Source organism: Mauremys reevesii, linkage group 24 (genome assembly GCF_016161935.1).
Source record: "Mauremys reevesii isolate NIE-2019 linkage group 24, ASM1616193v1, whole genome shotgun sequence".
Taxonomy (NCBI): Eukaryota; Metazoa; Chordata; order Testudines; family Geoemydidae; genus Mauremys; species Mauremys reevesii.
In genome coordinates this window covers 2,647,560-2,670,931 of record NC_052646.1, presented here as the reverse complement: position 1 = coordinate 2,670,931, position 23,372 = coordinate 2,647,560, and positions in this window count along the sequence as shown.

Below are 23,372 nucleotides of genomic sequence, written 5' to 3'. Positions count from 1 at the left end.
GTCAAGCCTTAACCGTCTTTTTAAGTTAAATAGAGTCAAGGAGCTCAATCTATCGGTGTGAGGCAGGTTTTCTAATCTTTTAATCATTCTTGTGACTCTTCTCGGAATCCTCTCCAATTTATCCACAGCCTACTTGAATTGTAGGCATCAGAACTGGCCACAGGATTCCAGCAGCCATCTCATCAGTGTCTCTGCTTGGTGCCCCCATCCGGTACCTTCGTTTTGAACCTTCACCGCAGTCCCCGTTTTTCTCATTAATTGTCCCCCGTATCCCTGGGTCCAGTGGTCCCTCCCGCTAGGCTGGGTGAGGGGCCTTTAGAAGTGGGCAGGTTTGCGCCCACTCACCTCCTGGGTTTTCCAATAAGAATCTCATCAGTGTCAGATAGACAGGTAAAATAACCTCCCTACAGTAAGCTGAGATTCCCGGGTTCATGCAGCCCAGGATCGTGTTAGCTCTTGGGGCCATAGCGCTCACATTCCGCTGATTATCTACCATGACCCCCAAATCTTTTTCACCGGGCGGGACCTGCAATGAATGACATTGTCAAATGGATTTGTACGGTAAAGCACTATATTTCATAGCACTGCTTCCCAGGATAGCGTCTCCCATCCTGTACGAATGGCCCACAAGCTCTGTTCCTCCCTTTCACTCTGGGGGAGTTCCACTAATTGAAATGCAAAAGGCAGGGGCTGAAAGACATTCTTGAATGGGCTCTTATAGATCACAGATGGGTGGGGTTTGCTTTTCGGTGCCATGACACGGATAGCACCACAAGGGGCACAGCACCCTCCCTAGTGCTCTACTAGTGAATTTGTTCTCTATTGAGCCAGAGACTCACTCTTCCCTTCCCTCCTGGTTAAAGCTTAGGTCCAAGTCTCTCTGCTGTTGCTAAGCGTTGCCTTTTCAATGGCAGGTTCCCTACTAGTCCCCGTGATGCTCCCCATTATTCTGGTCTAGTCACACCAAACTGTAAAAAAGCAAACGGGACTTGAGCATTCGCTATCCTCCCCCAACACCACACGCTCTCGACATATGGCTTAGACTCATACAACCCTAGAGTTAAGATGCACCATAAGGGTCATCTAGGCTAACCCCTGCCAAGATGCAGGATTCGTTGTTAAACCATCCAAGGCAGATGGCTACCCAGCCTCCTTTTGAAAACCTCCAGTGAAGAAGCTTCTGACACCTCCCGAGGCAACCTGTACCATTGCCTACTCTTCGTTCCGTTAGGAAGTTTTTCCTGAGATTTAACCTAAATCTGCTCTGCTGTAGTTTGAACTCATAGCCTCTTGACTTGCCCTCAGTGGCAAAACAGAACAACTTTTCTCCATCTTCTCTCCACCAGCCTTTCAGGTAGCTGAACACCATTATCATATCCCCCTTCATCTCCTCTTTTCCAAACCAAACATACCCAGTTCCTTCCGCCTTTGCTCGTGTTGCTTGCGTTCCAGCCCTTTGATCATCTTTGTCGCTCGCCTCCGGATCCTTTCCCATTTCTCTACATCCTTTCTATACAGCCCACAGCACTTAGTCACTGCTCCCCGACTTCCAGACATTCCTTCTGCAACTTGCTCCTGACCCCCTTTCCCTGCATCCCTGTCAATTTTCCTCACAGTTCAATATCCTCCCCAGCTCCCACCAATCTGCTTCTGTCTGTCTGCTCCCTCTGCACCCAGCGTGCTGCCTAAGACCTCAGCTCCAGCATGTTCAGATACTTCAGCAAGGGGCACAATATTAGGACCTGGATATGATAGGTTAGAATAGATCCTACTTCCTAACAGCCCTCTATTCCCTAGCAGGCTCCTTATGCTCTGAAATTCCTGCGTTACTAAAGATCTCTTCATGGCATACTTGAGTAATAATAATAGCTCTCCTGTAACTTCACCAGCACTGACGCACCCTTAGATGAAAGGCTGGCAAAGAGATGATAGGGCTTGGGTGATGCGGGTTGAATTATTTTTGGCACCCAGAGAACCCTGCAGCATAAGAAAAGCTCAGATGGTCTTTTCTCTTTTGTTTGTTTTTAGGTTCATGGGTTTCTATGAAGTCACCCAGGCTTATCTCGGAATTTTTCTTTTCCCTCTTTTCATGCTATTTGGGTCTTTTAAAGAGAAACAAAAGAGAGCTTGCAATGGGTGAGACAGGAGCCAAGCAATGATTAAAGAGATAGAGAGGGCAAAGCAAACACCAGGAGGCAGATGATTCCAAGAATTGCAAGTTAGATTTCAACACAACAATAATTCGAGGTTGGATGGAAGCTGGGGAATGAGTATTCCAGTGCTGAGCATGCGACGGTGGAATTGTACAGAGCGAGTCTCTAGGGTGTGAGCAGTACGCACTCAGTTACATCCTGCATGGGAAGGTCCTGATCCTATAGGAGAATTAACAGTCTGTGGAAGGATAAACCTCTGGAATCTTCAGTGAAATAACTATCAAAGCTCAGGAGAACACGAGCTAAGCAAGAGGAGGAGAAATAACTTGCAAAGGGATGTCAGAAGTATGAATTTTTGGCAGAGAGATTGATTAACAAATTTGTGGTAGAGATGCTTTAGAGAATCACAAGATATTGGGTTCAAGTATACAGGGGTGACTGGGTGAAAGTCTCTGTGCTTTATTGTACAGGGTGTCAATCTAGATCCTAATGGTCCCTTCCTGCTTTATGCAATTTAAAGGTGAAAATATAGATGGGGAATACAGTAATGCCGAGTTTCCAGGAAATGTGAAACAGAGGTGTACATTTTTAAAGACAATACCTGATTGACTTGGTGCTTGCAAAAGTTTCCCCCCAATATATAATCCATGTCTGTGCTTATGTAACCCATCAGTAACCTCCTGTGGAAGGAGGCATGGTTACTGTGGAAGACTAAGATCTATTATCTTAAAAGAGGCTTTTTTTGCTCAAATTGCCATTGGTTTTCTAGGATTGTCAGTATCCACAGCAATAAAAATAAATTGGAGGTAGGTTCGTCTGATGTAATAAGACCTCATTTCAGAGCTTTGGCCCACAGTATGGTGACTTCTGCAGCAGGTCCTTCTGCTAAGGAGAATGAAACACCAGGAGGCAGATGATGCCAGGAATCATAGCTTTTATTGTAGCACATCTACATTAAAAGACAGGAGGGGAAAAGAGACCAGAGGGAGGAAATCGCCAACGCTAAAGCGTCTACAGCACAAGTGTTACAGGATCTGTCCCAGGCACAGCTGATATCCCAGGGGCACAAAGACGGTCAGTTACTCATTACAAGGGAAGGCATTGACCTCTGGATAGGAGAAGCAGAAGCAGCGCGCAGTGTGCGGACAGAGACAGGGAACGACGTTCCTAGAAACACGTCACACTGCAAGGGGAAAGCCAGACCAGCGGAGTGAGGAGAGAGCTACTGCGCGAGGGGCTGTAATTCATTCTCATTCCATAGGCGTCAGTGGTTCCGTGGACACTAACAGAGCTTCTTTTCTTTGCAGCAGTGCTGCACAGGTGGGCATTTTGGAGGGCATGGAGGGCATGGACAACACTTTTGAGGGCACGGAGGGCATGGACAACACTTTTGAGGGCACGGAGGACATGGACAACACTTTTGAGGGCACGGAGGACATGGACAACACTTTTGAGGGCACGGGCATGGATGCACACATGTAGTGCACTTCTTCACACAGACTTTACAGCAGGGATCCACGCATTTTGTCACACACTTGGTCACACAGACTTTGCAGCAGGGATCCAGGCATTTGGTAGTGCACTTGGTCACACAGCAAGGAGGGGGCAGGCAGGTCTTTTTGCATTGCTGCTGGTAAGCCATCTTCCTGGGACGTGGGCAAAACTGAAAGACAAAGGAAGCTTCAAGGTTTGCAAAATCAAGACAAGCAGCTTTATCTTCTCATTAGCATCATGCACTAGAACATTCAGCAGAATCAGAGGCTGGTGCACTGGGGAACACTTCTCCAGAGAGAGCATCACCATTGCAAACCACTGCACAAAGAACAAACATGGGGGAGGATGCACTGTAATCCCATTCTAAAGGTCTGCAATGGGAGTAGTGAAATAACCTCAAGATACATACACAAAACACTCCTGTGACCAGTAATATATTTCTGCAGAAGAAAGCAAAACATTCAATGCAGAATTCAGGTTTAAACAGTTATCCTGAGATTAATAGCAGGGCAAGAGAAACACAATGTGTTTAACAGTATTTGTAACCATCAATCATTTCTGCATTCAAATGTTTTTCTGCTAGAGGAGTTAAATAAACCACTCAGCGCTTCTGAATGTGCAGGTGGCAGGTGGCACTGGTCGAGATCTCTCTGAAATCTCCTAATTATCACAGTCTGTAGGACTGACTGAGCCTGATGCCACTGATCTAAGGGTAGAGTTTTCAGCTGAACTTTTCAAAAGCCCTAGACGAACAGTCGGTTCCTTTGGCCTCTTGTGTTCCAAACTAAATATTCAAGAATGGAAGCGCATTTGTGCGAATGTTTTCTTCCCAGGTCCTTAAGCTGCACGAATGCATCTGGAGTTATATTTCCAGCATGGAGCAGCTAGACTTTTATGGGTGGTGACTCCTTGAATCTACTTACTGCCTTCCTTTAATTGGGAGGATGTGTGCGCACGCAAGGCCTTTAGATTCTCTTCTATTCCCCTCTAGTCCCACAGCTGGAGTAAATCAGTGAAGTTCCACTGACGTCCACAGAATTTTTCAGGTTTTCGCTATTAAGGAATTTGGTAGTGAAAGGGCAGGTGCTATATCCCCTCCATATATTTTCAGTCTGAGTTACTTCCAGATACGTCTTACTCGTTTGGTTTCACTTCCCGGACAGCTCCCTCTGCCTAGATGCTTCTTTCCAGTTCTCTCTGCTGAAGCACTGAGCCCCACCCTGCAATTCCCTGTCACACCCATTAATTTAATTTCCTGAATTAAAAAGGGATCCTGAAAGCAGGGACGGAGAACATTCTGCACAAACAGAGGTTGGTGTCGTGGGAAACATTTCTGTAGAGAGAGCACTGCCATTGCAAACCACTTCAGAAAGAACAATCCTTACAGGGAATGGACTGAAATCCCTTCCTGCAGCCGTGCAATGGGATTAGAGAAATAACAGCAAGATACTCACGCAAAGCACTCTTGTGAACAGCAAGGAAAGGAAAGCCAAAAATGAAGCCCAGCCGTGAAGTTAGCTCTCCATAATAAGAACAAGACTTACCAAGTCACCAAGAGGAGCAAACGAAGAAGCCGAGTGGATTGAGGAGCACTGGGACAGGAGCCTTTTTATATGGTTTGCATGGCCTGCTCCACGGAAATGAGGCACCCCACAGATATGCAGATATGATTTTTCTAATCCTATCTAGCTCCAATGACACAGCCTTCAATTACTCGCCTTCATCACTCATGTTAGTAATTATTTAAAATAATTATTTGAAGCGGACGCAGTTTACTTATTAGAGTAAATGCTGTTTGTAAGTAACACGGCTGCTACTCTGAAACCTGCTGTTTGTAAGTTCTCTGCCTGATCCATATACTCTATATTAGAAAAAGCCAATTCCATTAACAACAGGATTCTTTGCATTTCCATAAATTCCTTCTTCAGACTTTCTTGCATCTTCCTCTGAGGCATCAGGTACTTCCTCTGAGGCATCAGGACACTGGACCAGATGGATCTTTGCTCTGACCCATTATGGGCATTTCTTCATTCTTGCTAATTACAACTTCCCTCCATGATCTACCTCCCTATAGACACAGGGTTGACCTTGGATTCCTGGATTCCCCGGTATTTTTAGCAGGAGGACACTTCGAATCCAGCCCAACTGTATTAGTTCTGCTAGAATAAATATTTGTCAGGTGACTCCTAATGATATGGAGTTTGGCTCTTTATTATCTGACATTCTGTCTTCACTTAGGGGTGGCTTTCATTCTAATTGTTGAATTTTCTAATGCAGATGGTAATCTTGATATATGCGGAATGCCAGAGTCCCCAGTGGGGAAAGCAATCTCCTGTCCATCTCCATTACATTACAAAATTTAAATTTCTAACATGACATCAACATGAGTGTGGAACGGGAATTATGCTAAAATGTACTGGAAAAGTATCTTATGTGATCCTGTCGATACAGACGTTGACTGTTCTGAAGAATAATGGCAAGGAAAGAAAGTTTTATTTTATTTCAGTTAGGAAATGAGAGCCAACCTATGCATGTGTCAGGAAGCTCATGTTCCCTTTTCACCTATAGTCGGACCTTTCTTTCTTTCTTTCTTTCTTTCCTTCTTTCTTTCTTTCTTTCTTTCTTTCTTTCTTTCTTTCTTTCTTTCTTTCTTCAAGATGAGAAGCCCTGGCAGAGATTTACTGAGATTGTAACATCTTTGGCACAGGAACCAAACCTAACACAACAGGTTCTAGGTCCATTATCACAATACACCACATTTTGTGCTGGATTCTGTCACTTTTTCTCACGTTCAGCTACGCTTTCCTCTGAGGTCGTATCACAGATTTCCACGTGTGGACCCAAGGAGTGAAGTGGGACTCCAGCCTGACAAAGCTGAAGCTCTCCTCATTGGATATCTATGATCCTACTTTATGGACTTCCACCTTGAAAGCAGGTGTCCACTCGCTGCTTATGGGCTCGGCCCCTTAGGGTCCAGCAGTGAGTCCTGAAGAGCCAAATTCTGAGAACAGATTAAAGTGAAAGTGACTGTAACACAAGCAGCGTGATTCCGGGAAAAAATAATTCCAGGGGAAGTGTTATCTGAAGGTAAAGCTTCACCCCCTGTGCTCTTAATGTTACAGCTCCTCTCTCTCCATTCCATTAGAAGGGTAATAATGATTTCTGAGAAAAACAGGCCTGTTAGGAGAGTTACTTTGAGTGTGCTCAGATTCCAGACAGTTAGAAATACTGAAGGAGTGGTAGACAATTTTATTTATTTAATGATTTGATTTCCTGTACCTCCTAGAGGCCCCAAGTATGGCAGTGAACTCATTGCTAGGTGCTGTACGAACACATAGTCCCTGCCCCAAAGATTTTAATCTAGACAGACAAAGGTTTGGAGGGGAAAGAGGCAAAGGGAGGTGAAATGACTCGCCCAAGATCACACAGGCAGTCAGTAGCAGAGGCAGGGATACAGTCCAGGTCTCCTGACTCCCATTGCAAGGCCGTATCCAGGAGATCCCACTGCCTCCTGTAAGGTATTTAATTATTGTGACTCAGTAGGAGACAGATTCCTTTATTAGAAGAATCCAGAGATATTTTTCAGCCTGTCTCTTCCAGGTAGGACCTGGCTCCTGGAACCCTGAGGCCCAACTCGTGATAATAACACACTGGAATTCCAAAGAGGAAGATACACGCGTGTCGGCAGCATCAGAGGCTGAGTCACAGGGTATTGAATCAACTTCTGCCAGCTGAACCCACTGGAGACTCGCACACCCTCAGGGCCTTGCAGCAAGAGAGTCCACAGTGCCCGTTAATTGACAAAACAGGAATAGCAAAAGACACAAAAGAAAGGGTCGGCAAGATACCCTAGGATAGGCTCTTAATGACCCACAAGTGTTGGGTTTAAGGGCGAAAAGGGAACATGATCTTCCTGATACATGCATAGAAAGCTCCTCATTTTCTGATTAAAATATATTAAAACTTTCAACCCTGGAATTTTTCTTCAGAACAGTCACTGCCCTGTGTACACAGGATAACACAGATGTCTTTCCCAGCCCATATTATCATAATTACAATTCCACACTCACGTTGATGGCCTCTTAGATATGTAAATGTTTTGCTGTAATGGAGATGGACAGGAGATGGTTCTCACCCTTGGGAGCACTGGCATCTCATACGTAAAAAGAGGCACCTCCCTCACAAGAGTTTACAATCTATATTAGAAAATATTAGAATTAGGATGAAGTTTCAGTGCAAAATAGCAAGAAGGCACCATGAGGTGAAGACACCATGTCACATCACAAAGACCCAAGCTCCTTATCAGGAGACACCTGACCAAAATTCATTCTAGCAGGAGTGGGCTGCATTTGGAGTGTCCTACTGGTAAAAATACCAAGGAATCCATGAGCCCAGCATCAGCTCTGTGCCCATAGAGGCATGCGTGGTGTATCATGGATGGGAGTTGTACATTAGCAAGAACAGAGAAATACCCAGAGTGGATCAGATCAGAGATCCATCCAGACCAATATCTTCTCTCTGCCAGTGAGCAGTACCAGCTGCGTCAGAGGAAGATGGAAAAGCCTGCGGAAGGAAGGAATGGACTCCATAAAGACCATTTTAAAGCAAAGAATGCAGTTGTTTATTGAATTGTATTTCTAACATGAATTTTGTAGGTCAGGCGTTTCCTGAAAGACAACATGTGTGTCCACTTAAAATAATTATTAAAAATAATGGTGCAAACAAGTAGTTGAAGGATGTTGAATTGGAGCAAGTCAGTTTATGCAAATCAAATGTGCATACCTCTAGGATATCTTGTTTCCCGATGCCAGGCCATGGAAACCATATAAAAAGACTCGCATCACAATGCTCCTCAACCGACTTGACATCTTCGTTAGCTCCTGTTGGTGAATTGGGTAAGTCTCCTTCTGATGATTGGGAGCTAACTTCAAGGCTGGGCTTAATTTTTGGCTTTCCTCTTCTTGCTGCTCACAAGAATGTTTTCCTGAAGTGTCTTGTGGCTATTTCACTAATCCCATTGCAGGCCCTGAGAAAGAGATTTCAGTCCATCCTCCCTCTTGTTTGTTCTTTCTGAAGTGGTTTGCAATGGCAATGCTCTCTCTGGAGAAGTGCACCAGCCTCTGATTCTGCTGAATGTTCTGGTGCATGATGCGAATGAGAAGATGATTCTGTTTGTCTTGATTTTGCAAACCTTGAAGCCTCCTTTGTCTTTCAGTTTTGCCCACGTCCCAGGAAGATGGCTTACCAGCAGCAGTGCAAACAGACCTGCCTGCCCCCTCCATGCTGTGAGACCAAGTGCACTACCAAATGCCTGGATCCCTGCTGCAAAGTCTGTGTGACCAAGTGTGTGACAAAATGCGTAGATCCCTGCTGCAAAGTCTGTGTGAAGAAGTGCACTACGTGTGTGCATCCATGCCCGTGCCCTCAAAAGTGTTGTCCATGTCCTCCGTGCCCTCCGTGCCTTCCAAAATGCCCACCTGTGCAGGACTGCTGCAAAGAAAAGAAGCTCTGTTAGTGCCCACGGAACCACCCACGTCTATGGAATGAAAATGAAATACAGCCCCTCGTGCAGTAGCTCTCTCCTCACTCTGCTGGTCTAGCATTCCTCTTGCACTGTGACATGTAACACTTGTGATGTAGACTCTTTAGTGTTGGTGATTTTTCCCCTCTGGTCTCTTTTCTCATCCCGTGTTTTCATGTAGATGTGCCGTAATAAAAGCTACAATTCATGACGTGGTCTGCCTCCTGGTGTTTCATTCTCTTCAGTAGTCACTCAGACCCAGATTCTCCTTCCTTGGATTTCCTTTTAAAAAGACCCTTCCCTAGGAAGTGGTCACAGGTGCCCAGAAAAAGTGATATGGACAGAGGCAGCAAGGAGGAGAAAATCAGGACAGATCCAGGTGTTAAGAACATAAAAATGGCCATACTGAGTCAGACCAATGGTACATCTAGCCCAGTACCCTGTCTTCCGAAAGTGGCCGATGCCAGCTACCCCAGAGGGAATGAATAGAACAGGGAATCATCCAGTGATCCATCCTGTGAATGCATCTCCTCTGGAATGGTGGCCGAAGCATGAAGGGCCTATAGTGACCAGGATGCTCCCCAGGCCCATTATTCTGGTGTATTCACACCAAATTTTAAAAAAGCAAATGGAGCTTGAGCATTCACTATCCTCCCCTGACACCACACGCTCTCGACATATGGCTTAGACTCAAAGAACCCTAGGGTTAGGATGATGCACCATAAGGGTCATCTAGGCTAATCCCCTGCCAAGATGTAGGATTCGTTGTTAAACCATCCAAGGCAGATGGCTACCCAGCCGCCTTTTGAAAACCTCCAGTGAAGAAGCTTCTGACACCTCCCGAGGCAACCTGTACCATTACCTACTCTTCCTTCCGTTAGGAAGTTTTTCCTGAGATTTAACCTAAATCTGCTCTGCTGTAGTTTGAACTCATAGCCTCTTGTCCTGCCCTCGGTGGCAAAACAGAACAACTTTTCTCCATCTTCTCGCCGCCAGACTTTCAAGTAGCTGAACACCATTATCATATCCCCCTTCATCTCCTCTTTTCCAAACTAAACATACCCAGTTCCTTCCGCCTTTGCTCCTGTGGCTTGCGTTCCAGCCCTTTGATCATCTTTGTTGCTCGCCTCCAGATCCTTTCCCATTTCTTTACATCCTTTCTATACAGCCCACAGCACTTAGTCACTGCTCCTCGACTTCCAGACATTCCTTCTGCAACTTACACCTGCACCCCTATTTGAGGCAGCAGAGTGTGCCGTGTGTCATAGCATAAGGTGTGAGATTGAGGCGTAAGTGTGGAAGCCTCCAGGGGTTGTGGTGCATACCCTGATACATAGGAGCAAAGCTTTTTGGGATATCATCCAAACCTGCCCTCTGTTTAGACCACTAGTGTTTGTTATTGCTTTGGGCGCTAAGTGGCTACCCAAGAAAAATGGCACATCATAGCATAGAGAACATCCACAGCAAAGACTTGGAGCTGTGGTAGGGGGTTGGTGTGGCCTAGTGGATAAACACTTGACAGGCAGACAGAGGAGCTGGTTCTCTCCTAGCTCCATCACACACCTGCAGTGGGACCTTGGGTGAGTCCGTCCCCTCCTCATTTTCAGTCTGTTTAGATGGCCAGCTCTTCAGGGGAAGGGACTGTATCCTGCCGCCTGTCTGCTCAGCACCTGACGCATGCGGCCCCGGTCTCAGTGGGGCCCCAAGGAGCTAATGAAATATGAAGTAATAATAATAGCTCTCCTGTAACTCCACCAGCACTGACACACCCTTAGATGAAAGGCTGGCAAAGAGGTGGGAGGGCTTGGCTGATGCAGGTTGAATTATTTTTGGCACCCAGAGAACACTGCAGCATAAGAAAAGCTCAGCTAGTCTTTTCTCCTTTGTTTCTTTTTAGGTTCATGGGTGTCTACGAAGCTTTCATTCTACGTGGGTCTTTTAAAGTGAAACAGAAGAGAGATCGAAATGGGCGAGACAGGAGCCAAGCAGTGATTAAAGAGACAAAGAGAGGGCAAAGCAAACACCAGGAGGCAGATGATTCCAAGAATTGCAAGTTAGATTTCAACACAACAATAATTCGAGGTTGGATGGAAGCTGGAAAATGAAATTATTCCAGGGTTGAAGACACGACAGTGGAATTGTACTGAGTGAGTCTCTAGGATGTGAGCAATATCTGAGGGGTACATACGCAGTCAGTGACATCCTACGTGGGAAGGTCCTGATCCCATAAGAGAATTAACAGTCTGTGGAAGGATAAACCTCTGGACCCTTCAGTGAAATAACTAACAAAGCTCAGGAGAGCATGAGCCAAGTTAGAGGAAGAGAAATAACTTGCAAAGGGATGTCAGATGTATGGATTTTTGGCAGGGAGGTTGATTAACCATTGAAAAAAACCTTCCAAGGGAAGGGGGAGGATTCTCCACCACTAAAAGTCTTCAGATCCAGACCTTTCTGGCAGAAACGCTTTAGTGAATCATAAGCTATTGGGTGTAAGTACAGGAACTCCTGAGGTAAAGTCGTCCCTGATAACGTTGTTCTTATGTTCCGTTGCTGATCAATTAGGGCACATGCTCGTGTGAAGTTGTGCAATGCTCCCTTCTAACGTTTGGCAGCCGCCTGTTTTGTTCTCTGCTTGCAGGAAGAGCAGCCCCTTGCAGATAGCTGGTGGTTGGTTGCAACCAGGGTGGATCAGCAGCCCCCTATCAGCTCCCCACTCCCCTAAGTTCCCTGTGCAGCAGCTGTCCCTCTCACCACTGCCATGTGCTGCTCCTGCCCACTGCCTTGGAGCTGCTCCCAGAGACTCCTGCTTGCTGTACGGGGCAAGCGAGAGGAGGGGAGGCTAATGTCAGGGTGTCTCCCCATTCCCCCTGCTCCTGCACCCCGCTTACCCCATCTTCCATGGAGCAGTGGGGACACACGATGGATGGAGGGAGCTTCTAGGCAGTAGCTGTGGTCCCAGGTCTCAGCAAGCTGATTTAATTAACCAGGCAGTGCACTTAAGCCTGGGGTCAGCTACTTAAAGGGGAAATGCCCATTTTTCTTTCACACACAGGGTGTGTCTCCGTCTGCCCTGCCTCCTTTCCTGCTGCCTTGTAGAGTGTAGTGAGAGTTAACGCTTGAGGGCTCAGTCAATTGCTAGTTCATTTAGCAGTAAGGCATTCCCTGGGAAATATCCCACCCTCTGACTCCTCCACCCCAACCAAGCTTCACAATCATCATCACTATGTTCCAGTATTAAATTGTTTGTTGAAAACTTATACTGCATGCTTAGCTTTTTGTCTGGTGAAAAACATTTCCCTGGAACCTAACCCCCTCATTTACATGAATTCTTATGGGGAAATTGGATTCGCTTAACATCGTTTTGCTTAAAGTTGCATTTTTCAGCAGCATAACTACAATGTTCAGTGAGGAGTTCCTTTATACAGGGGTGACTGAGTGAAATTCTCTGTGCTGTATTGTACGGGGGTCACTCTAGATCGTAATGGTCCCTTCTCACCTTGTGCAATTTAAAGGTGAAAATGTAGATGGGGAACAGAGCAATTCAGTTTCCAGGAAATGTGAAACAGAGGTGTACATTTTTAAAGGCAATTCCTGATTGTACTTGATGCTTGCAAAAGGCTCCCCCATAATGTATAATCCATGTCTGTGCTTATGGATAGCATCAGTAACCCCCTGTGGAAGGGGGCATGAATTCTGTGGAAAACTAAAATCGATTCTCTTACTTTTTTTTTTGACTCTTCCATTTTTTTCTAGGATGGCCCCCCCATTTTATTTATTCATTCAGTATCCACGGCAAAAAAAAAAGGATGGTGGATGTCTCTGATGTAATAAGACCTCATTTCAGAGCTTTGGCCCACAGTATGGTGACTTCTGCAGTGGGTACTTCTGCTAAGGAGAATGAAACACCAGGAGGCAGATGATGCCAGGAATCATAGCTTTTATTGTTGCACATCTACATTAAATGACGGGATGGGAAAAGAGAAAAGAGGATGAAAATTACCAACATCAAAGCGTCTACAGCACAAGTGTTACAGGATCTGTCCCAGGCACAGCTGATATCCCAGGGGCACAAAGACGGTCAGTTACTGGTTACAAGGGAAGGCATTGACCTCTGGATAGGAGAAGCGGAAGCAGTGCGCAGTGTGCGGACAGAGACTGGAAACATTCCTGGCAACACGTCACACTGCAAGGGGAAAGCCAGAGCAGCGGAGTGAGGAGAGAGCTACTGCACGAGGGGCTTAATTCATTCTCATTCCGTAGACGTCGGTGGGTCCGTGGGCACTAACAGAGCTTCTTTTCTTTGCAGCAGTCCTGCACAGGTGGGCATTTGGGAAGGCACGGAGGGCACGGAGGACATGGACAACACTTTTGAGGGCACGGACAACATTTTTGAGGGCACGGAGGACATGGACAACACTTTTGAGGGCACGGGCATGGATGCACACATGTAGTGCACTTCTTCACACAGACTTTACAGCAGGGATCCACGCATTTTGTCACACACTTGGTCACACAGACTTTGCAGCAGGGATCCAGGCATTTGGTAGTGCACTTGGTCACACAGCAAGGAGGGGGCAGGCAGGGCTGTTTGCATTGCTGCTGGTAAGCCATCTTCCTGGGACGTGGGCAAAACTGAAAGACAAAGGAAGCTTCAAGGTTTGCAAAATCAAGACAAGCAGCTTTATCTTCTCATTAGCATCATGCACCAGAACATGCAGCAGAATCAGAGGCTGGTGCACTGGGGAACACTTCTCCAGAGAGAGCATCACCATTGCAAACCATGCACAAAGAACAAACATGGGGGAGGATGCACTGTAATCCCATTCTAAAGGTCTGCAATGGAAGTAGTGAAATAACCTCAAGATATGTAAGCAAAACACTCCTGTGACCAGTAATATATTTCTGTAGAAGAAACCAAAACATTCAGTGCAGTATTCAGGTTTAAACAGGTATCCTAAGATTAATAGCAGGGCGAGAGAAACACAATGAGTTTAACAGAATTTGTAACCATCAATCATTTCTGCATTCAAATGTTTTTCTGCTAGAGGAGTTAAATAAACCACTCAGCGCTTCTGAATGTGCAGGTGGCAGGTGGCACTGATCGAGATCTCTCTGGAATCTCCTCATTATCACACTCTGTAGGACTGACTGAGCCTGATGCCACTGATCTAAGGGTAGAGTTTTCAGCTGAACTTTTCAAAAGCCCCAAATGAACAGTCAGTTTCTTTGGCCTCTCGTGTTCTGAACTAAATATTCAAGAATGGAAGTGTATTTGTGCAGATGTTTTCTTCCCAGGTCCTTAGGCTGCACGAATGCATCTGGAGTTATATTTCCAGCACAGAGCAGCTTGACTTTTATGGGTGGTGACTCCTTGAATCTACTTACTGCCTTCCTTTAATTGGGAGGATGTGTGCGCAGGCAAGGCCTTTAGATTCTCTTCTATTCCCCTCTAGTCCCACAGCTGGATTAATCAGTGCAGTTCCACTGACGTCCACAGAATTTTGCAGGTTTTCGCTATTAAGGAATTTGGTAGTGAGAGGACAGGTGCTATATCCCCTCCATATATTTTCAGTCTGAGTTACTTCCAGATACGTCTTACTCGTTTGGTTTCACTTCCCGGACAGCTCCCTCCGCCTAGATGCTTCTTTCCAGTTCTCTCTGCTGAAGCACTGAGCCCCACCCTGCAATTCCCTGTCACACCCATTAATTTAATTTCCTGAATTAAAAAGGGATCCTGAAAGCAGGGACGGAGAACATTCGGCACAAACAGAGGTTGGTGCCGTGGGAAACATTTCTGTAGAGAGAGCACTGCCATTGCAAACCGCTTCAGAAAGAACAATCCTTACAGGGAATGGACTGAAATCCCTTCCTGCAGCCGTGCAATGGGATTAGAGAAATAACAGCAAGATACTCACGCAAAGCCAAAAATGAAGCCCAGCCGTGAAGTTAGCTCTCCATAATAAGAACAAGACTTACCAAGTCACCAACAGGAGCAAACGAAGAAGCCGAGTGGATTGAGGAGCACTGGGACAGGAGCCTTTTTATATGGTTTGCATGGCCTGTTCCACGGAAATGAGGCACCCCACAGATATGCAGATATGATTTTTCTAATCCTATCTAGCTCCAATGACAAAGCCTTCATTACTCATGTCCATCACTCATCACTCATGTTACTAATTATTTTAAATTAATTATTTTTAGCGGATGCACATTCCATATTAGACTAAATGCGGTTTGTAAGTTCTCTGCCTGATCCACATACTCTATATTAGAAAAAGCCAATTCCATTAACAAGAGGATTCTTTGCATTTCCGTAAATTCCTTCTTCAGACTTTTTTGCATCTTCCTCTGAGGCATCAGGTACTGGTTGCTATTGGAGACAGGACACTGGACCCGATGGATCTTTGCTCTGACCCATTATGGGCATTTCTTCATTCTTGCTAATTACAACTTCCCTCCATGATCTACCACCCTATAGACACAGGGTTGACCTTGGATTCCTGGATTCCCCGGTATTTTTAGCAGAAGGACGCTACGAATCCAGCCCAACTCTGTTAGTTCTGCTAGAATAAATATTTGTCAGGTGACTCCTAATGATATGGAGTTTGGCTCTTTATTATCTGACATTCTGTCTTCACTTAGGGGTGGCTTTCATTCTAATTGTTGTATTTTATAATGCAGATGGTAATCTGCTGTGGCAGGGTCCATCTTGATCTCTACAGAATGCCAGAGTCCCCAGTGGGGAAAGCAATCTCCTGTCCATCTCCATTACATGACAAAATTTAAATTTCTAACATGACATCAACATGAGTGTGGAACAGGAATTATGCTAAAATGTACTGGAAAAGAATCTTATGTGATCCTGTTGATACAGAAGTTGACTGTTCTGAAGCTCATGTTCCCTTTTCACCTATAGTGGGACCTTTCTTTCTTTCTTTCAAGATGAGAAGCCCTGGCAGAGATTTACTGAGATTGTAACATCTTTGGCACAGGAACCAAACCTAACACAACAGGTTCTAGGTCCGTTATCACAATACACCACGTTTTGTGCTGGATTCTGTCACTTTTTCTCACGTTCAGCTACCCTTTCCTCTGAGGCCATACCACAGATTTCCACATGTGGACACAAGGAGTGAAGTGGGACTCCAACCTGACAAAGCTGAAGCTCTCCTCATTGGATATCTATGATCCTACTTCATGGACTTCCACCTTGAAAGCAGGTGTCCACTCGCTGCTTATGGGCTCGGCCCCTTAGGGTCCAGCAGTGAGTCCTGAAGGGCCAAATTCTGAGAACAGATTAAAGTGACAGTGACTGTAACACAAGCAGCGTGATTCTGGGAAAAAATAATTCCAGGGGAAGTGTTATCTGAAGGCAAAGCTTCTTCCCCCTGTGCTTTTAATGTTACAGCTCCTCTCTCTCCATTCCATTGGAAGGGTAATAACGATTTCAGAGAAAAACAGGCCTGTTAGGAGAGTTACTTTGAGTGTGCTCAGATTCCAGACAATTAGAAATACTGAAGAGTGGTAGACAATTTTATTCATTTAATGATTTGATTTACTGTACCTCCTAGAGGCCCCAAGTATGACAGTGAACTCATTGCTAGGTGCTGTACGAACACATCGTCCCTGCTCCAAAGATTTTAATCTAGACAGGCAAAGGTTTGGAGGGGAAAGAGGCAAAGGGAGGTGAAATGACTTGCCCAAGATCACACAGGCAGTCAGTAGCAGAGGCAGGGATACAGTCCAGGTCTCCTGACTCCCAGTGCAAGGCCGTATCCAGGAGATCCCACTGCCTCCTGTAAGGTATTTAATTATTGTGACTCACTAGAGGACAGATTCCTTTATTAGAAGAATCCAGAGATATTTTCCAGCCTGTCTCTTCCAGGTAGGACCTGGCTCCTGGAACCCTGAGGCCCAACTCGTGATAATAACACACTGGAATTCCAAAGAGGAAGATACACGCGTGTCGGCAGCATCAGAGGCTGAGTCACAGGGTATTGAATCAACTTCTGCCAGCTGAACCCACTGGAGACTCGCACACCCTCAGGGCCTTGCAGCAAGAGAGTCCACAGTGCCCGTTAATTGACAAAACAGGAATAGCAAAAGACACAAAAGAAAGGGTCGGCAAGATACCCTAGGATAGGCTCTTAATGACCCACAAGTGTTGGGTTTAAGGGCGAAAAGGGAACATGATCTTCCTGATACATGCATAGAAAGCTCCTCATTTTCTGATTAAAATATATTAAAACTTTCAACCCTGGAATTTTTCTTCAGAACAGTCACTGCCCTGTGTACACAGGATAACACAGATGTCTTTCCCAGCCCATATTATCATAATTACAATTCCACACTCACATTGATGGCCTCTTAGATATGTAAATGTTTTGCTGTAATGGAGATGGCCAGGAGATTGTTCTCACCCTTGGGGGCACTGGCATCTCATACGTAAAAAGAGGCACCACCCTCACAAGAGTTTACAATCTATATTAGAAAATATTAGAATTAGGATGAAGTTTCAGTGCAAAATAGCAAGAAGGCACCATGAGGTGAAGACACCATGTCACATCACAAAGACCCAAGCTCCTTATCAGGAGACACCTGACCAAAATTCATTCTAGCAGGAGTGGGCTGCATTTGGAGTGTCCTACTGCTAAAAATACCAAGGAATCCATGAGCCCAGCATCAGCTTTGTGCCCATAGAGGCATGCGTGGTGTATCATGGATGGGAGTTGTACATTAGCAAGAACAGAGAAATACCCAGAGTGGATCAGATCAGAGATCCATCCAGACCAATATCTTCTGTCTGCCAGTGAGCAGTACCAGCTGCGTCAGAGGAAGATGGAAAAGCCTGCGGAAGGAAGGAATGGACTCCATAAAGACCATTTTAAAGCAAAGAATGCAGTTGTTTATTGAATTGTATTTCTAACATGAATTTTGTAGGTCAGGCGTTTCCTGAAAGACGACACATGTGTCCACTTAAAATAATTATTAAAAATAATGGTGCAAACAAGTAGTTGAAGGATGTTGAATTGGAGCAAGTCAGTTTATGCAAATCAAATGTGCATACCTCTAGGATATCTTGTTTCCGGATGCCAGGCCATGGAAACCATATAAAAAGACTCGCATCACAATGCTCCACAAACGACTTGACATCTTCGTTAGCTCCTGTTGGTGAATTGGGTAAGTCTCCTTCTGATGATTGGGAGCTAACTTCAAGGCTGGGCTTAATTTTTGGCTTTCCTCTTCTTGCTGCTCACAAGAATGTTTTCCTGAAGTGTCTTGTGGCTATTTCACTAATCCCATTGCAGGCCATGAGAAAGAGATTTCAGTCCATCCTCCCTCTTGTTTGTTCTTTCTGAAGTGGTTTGCAATGGCAATGCTCTCTCTGGAGAAGTGCCCCAGCCTCTGATTCTGCTGAATGTTCTGGTGCATGATGCGAATGAGAAGATGATTCTGTTTGTCTTGATTTTGCAAACCTTGAAGCCTCCTTTGTCTTTCAGTTTTGCCCACGTCCCAGGAAGATGGCTTACCAGCAGCAGTGCAAACAGACCTGCCTGCCCCCTCCATGCTGTGAGACCAAGTGCACTACCAAATGCCTGGATCCCTGCTGCAAAGTCTGTGTGACCAAGTGTGTGACAAAATGCGTGGATCCCTGCTGCAAAGTCTGTGTGAAGAAGTGCACTACGTGTGTGCATCCATGCCCGTGCCCTCAAAAGTGTTGTCCATGTCCTCCGTGCCCTCCGTGCCTTCCAAAATGCCCACCTGTGCAGGACTGCTGCAAAGAAAAGAAGCTCTGTTAGTGCCCACGGAACCACCCACGTCTATGGAATGAAAATGAAATACAGCCCCTCGTGCAGTAGCTCTCTCCTCACTCTGCTGGTCTAGCATTCCTCTTGCACTGTGACATGTAACACTTGTGATGTAGACTCTTTAGTGTTGGTGATTTTTCCCCTCTGGTCTCTTTTCTCATCCCGTGTTTTCATGTAGATGTGCCGTAATAAAAGCTACAATTCATGACGTGGTCTGCCTCCTGGTGTTTCATTCTCTTCAGTAGTCACTCAGACCCAGATTCTCCTTCCTTGGATTTCCTTTTAAAAAGACCCTTCCCTAGGAAGTGGTCACAGGTGCCCAGAAAAAGTGATATGGACAGAGGCAGCAAGGAGGAGAAAATCAGGACAGATCCAGGTGTTAAGAACATAAAAATGGCCATACTGAGTCAGACCAATGGTACATCTAGCCCAGTACCCTGTCTTCCGAAAGTGGCCGATGCCAGCTACCCCAGAGGGAATGAATAGAACAGGGAATCATCCAGTGATCCATCCTGTGAATGCATCTCCTCTGGAATGGTGGCCGAAGCATGAAGGGACTATAGTGACCAGGATGCTCCCCAGGCCCATTATTCTGGTGTATTCACACCAAATTTTAAAAAAGCAAATGGAGCTTGAGCATTCACTATCCTCCCCTGACACCACACGCTCTCGACATATGGCTTAGACTCAAAGAACCCTAGGGTTAGGATGATGCACCATAAGGGTCATCTAGGCTAATCCCCTGCCAAGATGTAGGATTCGTTGTTAAACCATCCAAGGCAGATGGCTACCCAGCCACCTTTTGAAAACCTCCAGTGAAGAAGCTTCTGACACCTCCCGAGGCAACCTGTACCATTACCTACTCTTCCTTCCGTTAGGAAGTTTTTCCTGAGATTTAACCTAAATCTGCTCTGCTGTAGTTTGAACTCATAGCCTCTTGTCCTGCCCTCGGTGGCAAAACAGAACAACTTTTCTCCATCTTCTCTGCGCCAGACTTTCAAGTAGCTGAACACCATTATCATATCCCCCTTCATCTCCTCTTTTCCAAACTAAACATACCCAGTTCCTTCCGCCTTTGCTCCTGTGGCTTGCGTTCCAGCCCTTTGATCATCTTTGTTGCTCGCCTCCAGATCCTTTCCCATTTTTCTACATCCTTTCTATACAGCCCACAGCACTTAGTCACTGCTCCTCGACTTCCAGACATTCCTTCTGCAACTTACACCTGCACCCCTATTTGAGGCAGCAGAGTGTGCCGTGTGCCATAGCATAAGGTGTGAGATTGAGGCGTAAGTGTGGAAGCCTCCAGGGGTTGTGGTGCATACCCTGATACATAGGAGCAAATCTTTTTGGGATATCATCCAAACCTGCCCTCTGTTTAGACCACTAGTGTTTGTTATTGCTTTGGGCGCTAAGTGGCTACCCAAGAAAAACGGCACATCATAGCATAGAGAACATCCACAGCAAAGACCTGGAGCTGTGGTAGGGGGTTGGTGTGGCCTAGTAGATAAACACTTGACAGGCAGACAGTGGAGCTGGTTCTCTCCTAAGCTCCATCACACACCTGCAGTGTGACCTTGGGTGAGTCCGTCCCCTCCTCATTTTCAGTCTGTTTAGATGGCCAGCTCTTCAGGGGAAGGGACTGTATCCTGCCGCCTGTCTGCTCAGCACCTGACGCATGCGGCCCCGGTCTCAGTGGGACCCCAAGGAGCTAATGAAATATGAAGTAATAATAATAGCTCTCCTGTAACTCCACCAGCACTGACACACCCTTAGATGAAAGGCTGGCAAAGAGGTGGGAGGGCTTGGCTGATGCAGGTTGAATTATTTTTGGCACCCAGAGAACACTGCAGCATAAGAAAAGCTCAGATGGTCTTTTCTCCTTTGTTTCTTTTTAGGTTCATGGGTGTCATCGAAGTTTTCATGCTATGTGGGTCTTTTAAAGTGAAACAGAAGAGAGATCGAAATGGGCGAGACAGGAGCGAAGCAGTGATTAAAGAGACAAAGAGAGGGCAAAGCAAACACCAGGAGAAAGATGATTCCAAGAATTGCAAGTTAGATTTCAACACAACAATAATTCGAAGTTGGATGGAAGTTGGAGAATGAAATTATTCTAGGGTTGAAGACGCGACAGTGGAATTGTACTGAGTGAGTCTCTAGGATGTGAGCAATATCTGAGGGGTACATATTCAGTCAGTGACATTCTATGTGGGAAGGTCCTGATCCCATAAGAGAATTAACAGTCTGTGGAAGGATAAACCTCTGGACCCTTCAATGAAATAACTAACAAAGCTCAGGAGAACATGAGCCAAGATAGAGGAAGAGAAATAACTGGCAAAGGGATGTCAGATGTATGGATTTTTGGCAGGGAGGTTGATTAACCATTGAAAAAACCTTCCAAGGGAAGGGGGAGGATTCTCCATCACTAAAAGTCTTCAGATCCAGACCTTTCTGGCAGAAACGCTTTAGTGAATCATAAGATATTGGGTGTAAGTACAGGAACTCCTCAGGTAAAGTCGTCCCTGATAACGTTGTTCTTATGTTCCGTTGCTGATCAATTAGGGCACATGCTCGTGTGAAGTTGTGCAATGCTCCCTTCTAACGCTTGGCAGCCGCCTGTTTTGTTCTCTGCTTGCAGGAAGAGCAGCCCCTTGCAGATAGCTGGTGGGTGGTTGGAACCAGGGTGGACCAGCAGCCCCCTTCTCAGCTCCCTCTATCAGCTCCCCACTCCCCTAAGTTCCCTGTGCAGCAGCTGTCCCTCCGCCCACTGCCATGTGCTGCTCCTGCCCTCCGGCTTGGAGCTGCTCCCAGAGACTCCTGCTTGCTGTATGGGGGAAGCGAGAGGAGGGGAGGCTAATGTCAGGGTGTCTCCTCATCCCCCCTGCTCCTGCACCCCGCTTACCCCATCTTCCATGGAGCAGTGGGGACACACGATGGATGGAGGGAGCTTCTAGGCAGTAGCAGTGGTCTCAGGTCTCAGCAAGCTGATTTAATTAACCAGGCAGTGCACTTAAGCCTGGGGTCAGCTACTTAAAGGGGAAATGCTCATTTTTCTTTCACACACAGGGTGTGTCTCCGTCTGCCCTGCCTCCTTTCCTGCTGCCTTGTAGAGTGTTGTGAGAGTTAACCCTTGAGGGCTCAGTCAATTGCTAGTTCATTTAGCAGTAAGGCATTCCCTGGGAAATATCCCACCCTGTGACTCCTCCACCCCAACCAAGCTTCACAATCATCATCACTGTGTTCCAGTATTAAATTGTTTGTTGAAAACGTATACTGCATGCATAGCTTTTTGTCTGGTGAAAAAAATTTCCCTGGAACCTAACCCCCTCATTTACATGAATTCTTATGGGGAAATTGGATTCGCTTAACATCGTTTTGCTTAAAGTTGCATTTTTCAGGAACATACCTACAATGTTCAGTGAGGAGTTCCTTTACACAGGGGTGACTGGGTGAAATTCTCTGTGCTGTACTGTATGGGGGTCACTCTAGATTGTAATGGTCCCTTCTCACCTTGTGCAATTTAAAGGTGAATATGTAGATGGGGAACAGAGCAATTCAGTTTCCAGGAAATGTGAAACAGAGGTGTACGTACTTTGGCCCACAGTATGGTGACTTCTGCAGTGGGTACTTCTGCTAAGGAGAATGAAACACCAGGAGGCAGATGATGCCAGGAATCATAGCTTTTATTGTTGCACATCTACATTAAATGACGGGATGGGAAAAGAGAAAAGAGGATGAAAATTACCAACATCAAAGCGTCTACAGCACAAGTGTTACAGGATCTGTCCCAGGCACAGCTGATATCCCAGGGGCACAAAGACGGTCAGTTACTGGTTACAAGGGAAGGCATTGACCTCTGGATAGGAGAAGCGGAAGCAGTGCGCAGTGTGCGGACAGAGACTGGAAACATTCCTGGCAACACGTCACACTGCAAGGGGAAAGCCAGAGCAGCGGAGTGAGGAGAGAGCTACTGCACGAGGGGCTTAATTCATTCTCATTCCGTAGACGTCGGTGGTTCCGTGGGCACTAACAGAGCTTCTTTTCTTTGCAGCAGTCCTGCACAGGTGGGCATTTTGGAAGGCACGGAGGGCACGGAGGACATGGACAACACTTTTGAGGGCACGGACAACACTTTTGAGGGCACGGAGGACATGGACAACACTTTTGAGGGCACGGGCATGGATGCACACATGTAGTGCACTTCTTCACACAGACTTTACAGCAGGGATCCACGCATTTTGTCACACACTTGGTCACACAGACTTTGCAGCAGGGATCCAGGCATTTGGTAGTGCACTTGGTCACACAGCAAGGAGGGGGCAGGCAGGGCTGTTTGCATTGCTGCTGGTAAGCCATCTTCCTGGGACGTGGGCAAAACTGAAAGACAAAGGAAGCTTC